We start from the raw sequence: 12,122 nt of genomic DNA on the forward strand, positions 1-12,122 counted from the left end.
TCACTGCAAACTAGATTTTGAACAGACTAAGAGTAGAAAACTTGCCTTCTTGTCCAAGTTGTAGTCGGGCATTCTGGTCTCTTACCAAAGTTATTGGCTGCAACTTTTTTCCATCTGTTAAAACTGTTTTTCCCTTCAGTTGAGGTGTTGCCACCTCAACTGAAGAAAAAGACGATTTATTAGCATCAATAGCAACTCTTGCATTGATGATCTTGGTAAATAAACCACCCCTACCAATACCAGTACACTACATTCAATGCTACCTGTGGTCTTCAGTCAAAAGGGTGTCAGAAGAATTTTGAACAGTCTTGTTGCCTAAAAGCTTTAGGTCCTGATGGTATTTTTCTGCTTGTTCTCAAAACTTGTGCTCCTGAGCTTACTTCTGTTCTGTGCCACCTTTTTTACATTTTCTTATACCCCCGGTATTTTTCTTTCTGCTTGAAAATTTGCTCTTATCCAGCCAGTTCTTAAAAAGGGTGCCAAATCCTTTCCAGCCACTTATTGTCCCATTACACTTAACTCTACTCTTTTTGAGAAATGGAGAAATCCATTAACTGCCAACTGTCTAAACTATCTTGAAACTTTTGATCTAATCAATGATCACCAATATGGATTCTGTTAGTATCAATCCACAAGTGATATATTGACTTAAGTTACCTATCTGTGGATATTCAATGGAAACGTTTTGGTGAAACTCAGGCCATTGCTCTTGACATTTCTAAGACTTTTTGCTTGTGTTTGGTATAAAGGTCTTCTAAATAAGCTTCTATCTTATAATTTAACATTTTTTTTTTTTTTTTTTTTTGTAATTGGGTATCTAGTTTTCTCTTTCACTGGGTGATGGTAGACAGCCCGATGTCTTCTAACTTTTCCACCAATGCTGGAATGTTCTCCAAGGTTCAGTTCTTTCTCACAGTCTTGTATGTTAATGACCTTCCAATGACTGGAAATCCTGTCCATAGTTTTGTTGATGGTAGCACATTTCATTCTGTCTTCCAGTTTGAGAAATCTTGCTCTGCACAAACATCTTCAACTTCTTTAATATCCTCTATCAGTTCCTTAAATGCTGATCTCCAGGTAATTCTTCAATGACGTAAAGATAACAGTTATTTCTTAGTTATTAGTCCTGCTCCCATGCTTATCGTCAGTGAGACTCAATTTTGGACAAGATCACATATCTCTATTAGGGATTACCCTGATGTCTAATCTCTCTTGACATAAGCACATCACAAATATTGCTCCTCTGCTTCTAGAAAACTGAGTTTTCTCTTTTGCTGTCATCAGCATTATTTTCTTCTAAACTACTCACTGTATAGATCTCAAATCTAACCTACCAGAGAATATTGTGTCCACATCTGTTGTTGCGATCCCATAACCTCTCTCAGGATTCTGGACTCTATTTAAAACAGGGCAGTTAGGTTAATTAATAACACATATCTTGTAAAGTTTATCCATTTGGTCTTATAGAGGTTCTGTTTCTCCTACATGCCTTTTCTGTAGATCTTCCATGGGCAAAACCAATCCAAACATGTGCCGCAACCATGTACTGTCTAACTTCAAACTCACAGAAATGACTTTTCTTTTTCCTCATTTATCCCTTTAACTTCTTGAACAACCTGCTTTCATGTATTTCCTGAAAATGGATCTACAGAAATCCAAGTGTAATGTGAACAAGTATCTTCTCAACTTTCAACCCATTTTTTTTTTTTTTTTTTTTTTTTAAGGATTATTAGCAATTAAGGCCATATTGCTCCGGGGATATACGGTGGTGATTCCCTGACCTTTCCGCATTCTCCGTATTTGGTGGTCATGGGCTTGAACCCCAGTCTAATCAGCAAGTGTGTGCTACGCACTGCTGCTCCTGCCCACCTGGCTACGGAGGCACCTTTCAAACCCATGCATGGTACTAAGTACTATAGGTTCTAATACCTTTCATGTTTGAGGTTTTCAGAAAAACACACAAACACACCCCAGTATCATGGCTCTACCATAATTAGTTAGCATTAGCATTAGTAGAGGCATATGATGCAAGAAAGCAAACATTATACAGCATCAGTCAAAAAAAAAAAAAAAAAAAAACCATGTGTCCTATTCACTCCAAAAGTTGTCCAGTTCTTCCTTGAATTTATGTAAGCTATCAACTTTCACAACAACAGATGGAAGCCTATTCCAGCAATCAAATACTTGCTGGCTAAAGGCAGCCTGCGCACATCTATTCTACAACTGTCTTTCCTAAATTTGAGGTTATTCTTCCTCAGGTTCGTAATCTGAGCAAGAGGAAAAATTCCATCAGCATTGAGCCTGCTCGAACCATTCAAGGCCTTATACACCTCAATCAGTTCACCCTGCAGGTGTCTAGTTTCCAGACACTGCAATTTGCAGAACTTAAGCCTTTCTTTGTAAGAGCACCTCTTTGTTCCCATTACCCTTCTCTGTATTCACTTTAGCAAGCAGGGTCAGTAACCTGGGGGAAGGAATTCCCTCTTCCAGGGCTAAAAGGAGCTGTGATGGATTGCAATGCATATCCACTGCTAGAGCCCACCGGCTCCAAACCTGTTAACACTGTCTCAGAGCATGACTCGAATCGTCTGAAGAGACTACGAATGGAAAAACAAACTACAGACATGCCAACATTTCTCATAATGCATTCACTATCCACACAACTTCGGCAAGCTATTGCCTTTTGTTATACAGAAATGTTTACAATTGGTTGTTGAATCTCCTAAAATGGTCAAATGTCTCTAATTGAAGCTTCCAAGCCAAGTCACTCTGAAAAATTGTTAAAATTAATAACTTTTCACAATATTCCAGTATCAGTAACAGCCCATAACACTCTGAACACCTCTAAAGGAGTTATCAGCAAAGGGGACTTACTAAATGTCCCTGAAGACTTAGTGAACAAAAGGTGACTCGTGCATGGAGAATTATGACAAAAAAAGATGGCAACCATCCACCAACCAGGTCCATTTTGACATTCAGTACTCCAAATCTCCCATCTTCTGTTAAAGCAGGTTACTTAAACTGCAGGATTCGGCCATACATCCTTATTCCCATTTGCTTCTTTAAGTGCCAGAAGTTTGGCCATTCTCAGACAGCATGCCGTGGCAATGCTGTGTGTCCTATTTGTGGCTCTAAGGAGCATTCCAAAGGAGACTGTACAGCTTCCACTCCTACTTGCCCAAACTGTAAAGGAAGCCAGCCTGCATTTTCTAAAGCATGTGACCCTTGGAAAACAGGACAAAAAATCCAGAAATATAAACTGGAGCAGCATAAAGTCACATACCCTGAAACAGATACTGCTAACCATGCCTAGCAAATCATATGCATTGGTCACCAAAAACAGCCACTCAGCTGCAACTTAAACAGTTGTCTCCATAGAACTGAATATTTCCTTTGACACCTGGGCCAAAACTGTGCTAACATACAATTAGAAACCTACAATCAATGAAATCAGCAACACGCCGCTCAGTTATCCCAACTGATGCTATCTCAACATTGCCTGAAACAACAAAATCAGCTACTGTCGAAAATCAGAAGAAAGTGAAACCATGAAATAACAACTAAGCAGACAGAAATCTTTTCAGAAAAAACAGTCAGATCAATCTTCCTCAGACAAGCCCAACCAATGAACAAATTCCTACAATAGAATTGCAGAGGATTACGCAGTAATATAGATGACTTGAATGATTCATTCATAAAAATTAACACAGTAGGTGTATGCTTACAGGAAATTTTTTTATCTCCGCAAGTTTCTCTTAAAATTAAAAATTATACTGTTTAGACAAGACAGGGATTCTGACACTCCTGCTCGTGGATGGGTGGCTATTCTTGTCAAGACATCTCCAACTACATACCTCCTTATAAATTGTAGCAGTTTGGATGGCAATGGGAATATCATTAACTTTTGCATCTATTTATATCCCACCGAGTTATCCTTGCTTCCAGACTGAACTTGACAACCTTATCACACAACTGCTGCCTCCTGTGTGTTTACTCGGTGATTTCAATGGTCACCATCCAATGTGGGGATCTTCCACCATGGATAGGAGAGGCCAATTAATTGAAACATTCCTGGATAACCATAACCTGACTCTGTTAAATTTTGGCTCTCCAACTCATATTAGCATTAGTAGAGGCATACGATGCAAGAAAGCAAGCTTATGCAGCATCAGCCAAAAAAAAAAAAAAAACTTCTGTACATCTATCCTACAGCTGTCTTTCCTCAATTTGAATTTATGCCCTCTCAGGTGATTATTCTGAGCAAGAGGAATAATCCCATCAGCATTGAGCATGCTCAAATCATTCAAGGCTTTATAGACCTCAATTAGATCACCTCGCAGGTGCCTGGTCTCCAAAAACTGTAATCTGCAAAACTTAAGCCTTTCTTCATAAGGCAACCCTTCGTTCCATTCACTAATCTTGTTGCCCTTCTCTGTACTTGTTCCAACAGCTCTACATCCTTCTTAAAATGAGGCCTCCAGACCTGTATACAGTACTCAAGGTGTGGCCAGACCATTGCCTTATACAAGGGGATAATCACCTCCTTATCCCAGCTAGAAAAATTCCTGTATATCATTGACAAGACACCATGAGCTACTCTTGCAGATTGTCTGCACTGCTCAGACGTATACTCTGATAATTGCATAAATAAACTTGCAAATTATGTGGAAAGGTATAGTGTTGTGTGGGCAAGTGATGGGCAATATCTACCTGCACAATTACCCCAGGTTCTTTTAATTCTCTACCACTGTCAGTGTAGTACCACAGAACTGATACGTTACTCTGGGGTTACTGCTTCCCATATGTAGTTCTTTACATTTGTCAATGTTAAACTTCATTTGCCACCGCTGAGCCCATCTGCTCAACTTTTCTAGATCCTGTTGCAGCATCGTACTGTCATTGGTGTCCTTAAGAACCCTGCCAACCTTCGTAACATCTGCAAACTTGGACATTAAGCCTGATATACCATCATCAATATCATTTATAAATACAGAAAACAACAATGGACCCAACACTGAACCCTGAGGGACTCCACTAATAACATTATTCCACGAAGAGCAGTGTCCATTGATTACCACTCTGTCTTCTCCCACTCAATCATCCCTTTATCCATAGCAGCAATTTGCCTCCAATGCCACACTGCTCCAGTTTGTGCAGCAGTCTTCCATGTGCAACAGTATCAAAAGCCTTTCTAAGATCCAAATGTATGACATCAAAGTTATTCCCTGCATCCAGTTCCTTTGTGACCACATCAGAGTATCCAATCAAATTGGTCAGGCAGGACTTCACCCTTAACAAAACAATGCTGTGTCCAAGCTATAACTGAATTTTTGTCTAGGTGATCCTGCTGTGTTTCTTTAACCAGTGCCTTCATTAATTTCCTGGAACAGAAGTTAAGTTACAGGTCTATAATTACTTGTCACCTTTGTGAATTGGGGTTACATTTGCACATCTCCAGTTCATGGGTACCTCCCCTGAGTCCAAGGAAGCTCTCATAATTATGGCTAAGGGTTTGTTTACTTCCTTTCTGCCTCCTTTAATATAACTGGATTGATCCAATCCACCCCATTTGCCCCACAAAGAGCAGTGGCTGTTGATTACCACTCTGTTTTCTCCCACCCAGAAATTCTTTTATCCATTGTAGCAACTTGCCCTTGATGCCATATTGCTCCAATTTGTACAGTAGTCTTCTGTTTGCAACAGTATCAAAAGCTTTCCTGAAATTCAAATACAGGTCGACCAGCACTAATCCGGCCACTGTTAATTCAGACATAATTTCAAATTTCCCGGGTTGGCACACCGATCTGCCTCTTATGTTTTGGTGGTGTTGGTTGCAGCACCAGCTGTTGGCGCGAACTCGTAAACATTGGCAAGCCTTATAACCTGCTCACATTTAGCCCCAGTCATGGTCCCAATGCATAAAGGAAGTGCTTCTCATGGTGTAAAGCGCAAATACCGTAATAACTTTATCCATAACAGATAAAGTTGAACTTCTAAAAAAACTCAGCAGTGGTGTGTCTGTGAGAAGTTTAATTCTGCTTAATTGTAAATTCCTGCAATTTCTCTGTTCCTCTTATTTTAGTAATTTTCTTTTAGCTATTTCTTTTTAGATTTTTTTTTTTTTTTTACAACACACTTGTACAAACTTGCAGAAATAACACAACACAATATGATGGATAATACAGTGTTCTAACGAACTTGTTTTCACAAATTCTCTAACAACACTGACAAACTTATTGTGTCGTTTGATAGTTTATTTTATTGCACCGCTCATGGCTGGAATGTCTGGGTGCGAGATTAGCCTGTGCAGATATTGCTCCTTAAAGCTCTTCAAACAGAGAAGTTTTTCCTGATTTATTTTCTGCTTTATTAGTTTAAATTGTCATATTAACTTTTTTCTAGAGTAGCTTTATATTCCTAGTTACGATACTTAGTTTAAAGTTTAACTTAGACAGAGATTTCGTAGATATTACTTAGTATCGGTAACGGTATCAAATCCACGTGTCACAAATTGAACGAGAGGTCTTTTAACCAAATTTAGTCGATTTATTAACCAATTGTTATATCAAATTATCTTCTATAAGTAGATTATAGACCTAGGCAGGATCCTTAGTTTAGTCTAAATTGAGATAGCGAGATTTCGAAGCTAATCAATACTTACGAGTCCGTAGAAATACCGTTCATGAATTCCCGCCATTTTTACACGATAGCATAAGCTTAGTGTAGTATACTGCATAATATAATATTGTCAATTAATCAGTAAATCTATTAATCTTGATAAACTTTATTGTCAATTAAATTGTATTTTTAACTCTATAAATATATATAACGACTTAATCGTAACAAATAATTAATACATAACTATAGTGGTACACGTGATACGGAAGTTGTATAAAGGGAACACTAGATACCGAAAAAAAAAAAAAAAAAAAAATATATATAACATAACTGTTTTGGGATATAACTTAAGGATTTAATTTTTGTTTTAAATTTTATTGAATTAAATTGGAATCATGACTCTGACCAGAGCAGCAAAGCAAAAGGCTCAAGCTAATGGGAGTGCTGTGGTTCAGGGGAGAACTGAGGGGGGCAGTTGCCCTCTGAATCACAGTCTATTAAAATGCACTGTTTGCTTGATGTTTGCGGAGCAGTTGGGTACGGGACATGATACTGCCAAGGGGGATGTCTTTGTGTGTGCACGATGTAAGGAGTGCAAGGAAATCAGGCGACAACTCAGCGTTGTTATGGGCCTTTATGAGACCTTGAAGGACAGGGTGGATGCCCTCGAAGGAAATAAATTGAGGGGCCCATCAAGCTCTCAGCTGCCCACATCAACGCCAGAGCTTGCACTTGGTCATCAGGCAATACAGGGGCAGCCCCCTAGGCAGAATGCGCTGGTCCCACAGGAACTAGTAGTTGTTGGTGACTCTATTGTCAGGGAAACGGGGAACATACTTTGTAAAAAGGATAGGTGGAATAGGACCAGGGTATGTCTGCCAGGGGCAAAGGTTGATGACGTTGTAGAGCGGATATCATCTTTTAAGGGCACAAAGGGTGATATAGTTGTACACGTTGGCACTAATGATATTAAGAGTAGGAGACCGGCGGAATTACTTAGCAAGTACAGGTCACTGTTGAAAAAAAGCCGTGAATTAGGGTTGAACTTGAAAGTGTCTGCAATTCTGCCCAGACACGATAGGAGGGAGTATATGATGAGAGCCTTGTCGATCAATTCGGCCCTGGAGGGATTGTGCAAGGCTCAAGGGGTAGAATTTTTTTCAGCCTGGACTGTACTTGTTAACAGGAGAGATTGCTTCTACAGGGATGGGATACACTTAAATAGAAAGGGTGCAAGAATTTTTGCTGATGCTGTCGAGGCAGTGTTAGGTGGGTCGGAAAACTGCTAGTTGGGGGGGATACAAGGACTAATAGATTAACAGTAGCCACTGGCAGAGGTGGAAGTGATTCTTGCACTGCTTCTATTCAAATGAGCAGAAGTCTGAAAAACAAGATGCAGGATATTTCAGAGACTGCTGGTAGTCATTGCGTTACAAGTAAACACATGGGTTGTGTTAGGGTAGCTAAGAATAGAAACAGGTGCATGTATACCTGCGTGTACACCAATGCTAGGAGTTTGGTAAATAAATTTGATGAATTTGAGGTATTGCTCAAAACATCAAAGGCAGATATTGTTGGGGTATCAGAGACGTGGTGTCACACAGATATAAGTAATGCGGAACTGGAATTTGGGGAATACAATGTATATAGAAAGGATAGACAGGACAGGAGGGGAGGAGGGGTTATGCTATTAATTAAGAAACACATAAAGTCAAAGGAAGTGAAGCCAGTTGACATCGATGGACAGGGCAGTGTCGAGTCAGTTTGGTGTGACATAAGCATAGGGAAATCAAAATTGAGAGTAGGAGTGTGCTATAGGCCTAATGACTCTGATGAGTATAATAATATATTGTACAGGGAAATAGAGTGGGCCAGTAAATCAGAGAGTCTTATAATGGGGGATTTTAATTTCCCAGATATTGACTGGAATTTGTGGGTTGGTCACTCGCACACTAGCAAGGCTTTTGTGGATTTATTGGATGATTGTTTTCTACATCAGCATGTTCGTGAGGCAACAAGAGGGAGCAATACTCTTGATCTGATTATCAGTAGTGATTCTTCATGCATTAAGAACCTGCAGATAAATGAACCACTAGGTGGCAGTGATCACAGTGTGTTGAAGTGGGATTTACTCAAGGAGGTAACTACCATCAGAGGTAAAGGGAAGGGTTTTTGTTTTCGTAAAGGCGACTATGATGGTCTGAGACAGTATTTAAATTCTATACAGTGGGACGAACTGATGATGTTACCAACAGCAAACTCAAAATGGGAAGCATTCAAGGAACTAATATTGGTGGCTACCAGGCTTTACATACCAACTAAGAAATATTGTTCAAGGTTTAGGCCTAAATGGTTGTCAGATGGACTAATGAGACATGTGGCAGAGAAGAAAAATGCATGGGATACATACAAATTAATGGGTGACATGGAAGCCTATGATAGATATAAGTTGGTCTGTAACCAAGTCACAAAGGAGATTAGGCAGGCAAAGGCAGACTACGAAAAATCCTTGGCAAAGGATGCAAAGAAAAACAGAAAGGAGTTCTTTACATACTTGAACTCGAGAAGGAAAGGGATGAATCAGATTGGTCCACTGGATATTGATGGTTCAACAGTTGAGGATCCTGCTCAGGTGGCTAACAATCTAAACGAGTATTTTGCATCTACATTCACGCATGAGGAGTTATTCAGGAAGGACAATGATGTAGGTAAAGTAAACATTGGCAGTGAGCTGGATGATTTTGTAATAACTGAGAGGAAAGTGGAGGAGAGATTGTTGAGGATAAACATAAAAAAGGCACCTGGGGTGGATGGGATCTATCCAGTTATATTAAAGGAGGCAGCAAAGGAAGTATGCAAACCCCTAGCCATAATTATGAGAGCTTCTTTGGACTCAGGGGAGGTACCCATAGACTGGAGATGTGCAAATGTAACCCCAATTCACAAAGGAGGATCAAAGGCTGACACAAGTAATTATAGACCTGTTAGTTTAACTTCTGTTCCAGGTAAATTAATGGAGGCACTGGTTAAAGAAGCACTGCAGGATCATCTAGACAAGAATTCAGTTATAGCTCAGACGCAGCATGGTTTTGTTAAGGGCAGGTCTTGCCTGACCAATTTGATTGGATACTATGATGTAGTCACAAAAGAACTGGATGCAGGGAATAACTTTGATATTATATATTTGGATCTTAGAAAGGCTTTTGATACTGTTGCACATGGAAGACTGCTGCACAAATTGGAGCAGTGTGGCATTGGAGGCAAATTGCTGCTATGGATAAGGGGTTGGTTGAGTGGCAGAAGACAGAGAGTGGTAATCAATGGACACTGCTCAACGTGGACTAATGTTATTAGTGGAGTTCCTCAAGGTTCAGTGTTGGGTCCGTTGTTGTTTTCGGTGTTTATGAATGATATTGATGATGGGATATTAAGTTTAATGTCCAAGTTTGCAGATGATACAAAGGTTGGCAGGGTCGTTAAGGACACTACTGACGCTATGCTGCTGCAACAGGATCTGGAAAGGTTGAACAGATGGGCTGAGAGGTGGCAAATGAAGTTTAACATTGACAAATGTAAAGTACTACATATGGGAAACAGTAACCCCAGAGCAACGTATCAACTCTGCGGAACTACACTGACAGTGGTGGAGAATGAAAAGGACCTGGGGGTAATTGTGCAGGCAGATATGAAGTTCTCTGAGCAGTGCAGACGAGCTGCAAGAGTAGCTCATGGTGTCTTGTCAATGATATACAGGAATTTTTCTAGCAGGGATAAGGAGGTGATTATTCCCTTGTATAAGGCAATGGTTAGGCCACATCTTGAGTACTGTATACAGGTCTGGAGGCCTCATTTCAAGAAGGATGTAGAGCTGCTGGAACGGGTACAGAGAAGGGCAACAAGATTAGTAAATGGAACAAAGGGTTGCTCTTACGAAGAAAGGCTTAAGTTTTGCAAATTACAGAGTCTGGAGACTAGGCACCGGCGAGGGGATCTGATAGAGGTGTATAAGGCTTTGAATGGTTTGAGCATGCTCAATGCCAATGGGATTCTTCATCTTTCTCAGAATAATCACCTCAGAGGGCATAAATTCAAATTGAGAAAGGATGGATGTCGGATAGATGTGCGGAAATTTGCCTTTGGCCAGCGGGTGGTTGGTTGGTGGAACCAACTTCCATCACTTGTTGTTGAAGTTGATAGCCTAAACAAATTTAAAGCTCAACTGGACAGGTATTTCGAACGAACGGAGGGGTGAAATGGGAGAGGGTTTTTTTTTTTTTTTTTTTTTTTGGCTGATGCTGAATAAGCTTGCTTTCTTGCATCATATGCCTCTACTAATGCTAATGCTAATGCTAACCTTCATATGTATGCCTTAATAGCGTCACATGTGTGTGGCCAACATGGCTTCTCAAGAAATAAAGTAACCTACTGGGCCACGTCGGCTATATATTATATGCAACTCGCACAAAAAAACTAAAAAAAAAATTTTTTTTTATATCTATTTTAAGCGAAAAAATGACAACACTGACATTACAATATTTATTTTAGAATTACTATTTTTGGACTCTGGGGAATTTTTTTTCTTAACGTGTTATCATGTTAAGAAAAATGGACAGTCAACATGTTAAAAGCAGGACGAGGTGGTTAGCTGTTGGGTAAACTGTATGTGCTAATCTAACCACTGGTTATCCGGCATCCCACAGGTCCCAACACTGCTGGATTAGTGATGGTCAACCTGTTTATATGATATCAAAATTATTTTTTGCATCCAGTTCCTTTGTGACGACATGGTATCCAATCAAATTGGTCAGTCAAGACATCCCAACAAATGCATGCTGTGTCTGAATTATTGCTGCAGTCCTGTCTAGATGATCCTGCAATGCTACTTTAACTAGTGACTCCACTATTTTCTCCTGAATAGAAGTTAAACTAACAGGTCTGTAATTTCTTGTGATTATAGGTCTGTAATTCCTTTGATCCCCTTTGGGAATTGGGGATACATTTGCACATCTCCAGTCTGTGGGGACCCCTCATGAGTCTAAGGTTGGTCTCATAATTATGGCTAAGCGTTTGCTTTCTTCCTTTACTGCCACCTTTAACCGCTTCATGGATTATCCCGAGATATATTGTTTTTAGTTTTAAAAGTTATTTGGAACCCGAAATATCTCGGGATAAAATAATACCTCCAAAGTTAGGACTGAAACATATTTTCTCTGGCATTTATGTGGCTAATTTTGCATTAGGCAGGTAAATCCCGCATTTCTTAAGGATTTTTTTTACGCCTGGCAGCAAACAACTTGCTTTCTTTTTACTTATATTGTACAGAAATGTGAGAACAGTAGCGCTCATTCCTGTGCCCCCAATAAGCAAAATATAATTTTCCACCCTAAATGCAGAATACTGAATCCACAAAAATAATTCACAAAAACAATATTAAAAAATATTTCAATGCCCTCTTGAACTGCCGCCTGTAAGCGACGCTTACCTCGCCTGTCCACTTGTGGCGG

The 12,122-nt window shown here is 39.7% G+C and overlaps 1 protein-coding gene across 1 annotated transcript in view; it reads left to right on the forward strand.

Moving 5' to 3' along the window:
• Positions 1-12,122, forward strand: part of Magi (membrane associated guanylate kinase, WW and PDZ domain containing protein magi) — a 569,393-nt gene that overhangs the window by 300,584 nt on the left and 256,687 nt on the right. The window lies entirely within an intron of this gene.

Source organism: Mastigoproctus giganteus, chromosome 11, assembly GCF_048544385.1.
Source record: "Mastigoproctus giganteus isolate SK-2022 chromosome 11, ASM4854438v1, whole genome shotgun sequence".
Lineage (NCBI taxonomy): Eukaryota > Metazoa > Arthropoda > Arachnida > Uropygi > Thelyphonidae > Mastigoproctus > Mastigoproctus giganteus.